Raw genomic sequence first — 733 nt, 5'->3', positions numbered from 1 at the left:
AATTCTCTATTTTGTAAAGGGTATTTTCAAAGGATTGCACATATAAATTGCAGATTTTCTACTAAAGAGGGTAAATATTCCAAAAAAAACGAAGACGTAATCTCACAGACATTTGCTGGGAGTAATTGTTTAGGAGAATAGTTCTGGAAGGCCTGGTACCACGTGGTATACATTCTCAGCTTCTTTATAACGTTTAAAAGCATTATTTTATATATGTTTGAAGGGTATCCTTCATGTCTGTATCACTGATGATTAGGAAGAAGTTGGCTTAGCTAAGAAATAAACTAAATTATGATATCAAATTAAATGACATTGTTTCATACATCAAAACCTCTGTTCACAGTTCACAGTCACATCTGTTTTTCTGACTGTACACTTATTTTTTCTTCCTTTTTTTTCACTGATTTGACAACATAATTTTCATGTGAAGAATGCATACATATAAACTTTTTATGTTATGTCATGCAGCTCTTCCATTTCTCTTGAAAATAGGAATTGAAAGTCATTTTACAAAACGTTATTTATTCTTATAAAGGTACTCATCACTGGAATGAACATGGACATGAGTGTCCTGGTGAGAAATATGGTTTGGAAAATTAACCAACATTTTGCCATTGATATTCAATACTGATAACCTTTTTTTGCAACTTCTGCAAACATAAAATTGAACTGCACCCCCTTAAGGATAATACATAATTCACCAGAATGACACTCGTCTCCTCTGCGCAAACCA

At 32.5% G+C, this 733-nt stretch overlaps 1 protein-coding gene across 1 annotated transcript in view; it reads right to left on the bottom strand.

Moving 5' to 3' along the window:
* Positions 1-505: 505 nt before the first annotated feature.
* The window catches only part of LOC119578682 (small nuclear ribonucleoprotein F-like), a 3,530-nt gene continuing 3,302 nt past the window's right edge, over positions 506-733 (bottom strand). Inside the window, exon 3 of the mRNA XM_037926255.1 lies at positions 506-733. This exon is cut by the window's right edge and continues 364 nt beyond it. The gene's annotated coding sequence lies outside the window, so the exon portion shown is untranslated.

This window comes from Penaeus monodon, chromosome 11 (genome assembly GCF_015228065.2).
Source record: "Penaeus monodon isolate SGIC_2016 chromosome 11, NSTDA_Pmon_1, whole genome shotgun sequence".
NCBI classification, from domain to species: domain Eukaryota; kingdom Metazoa; phylum Arthropoda; class Malacostraca; order Decapoda; family Penaeidae; genus Penaeus; species Penaeus monodon.
This window is presented reverse-complemented; position numbering and strand designations above follow the sequence as displayed.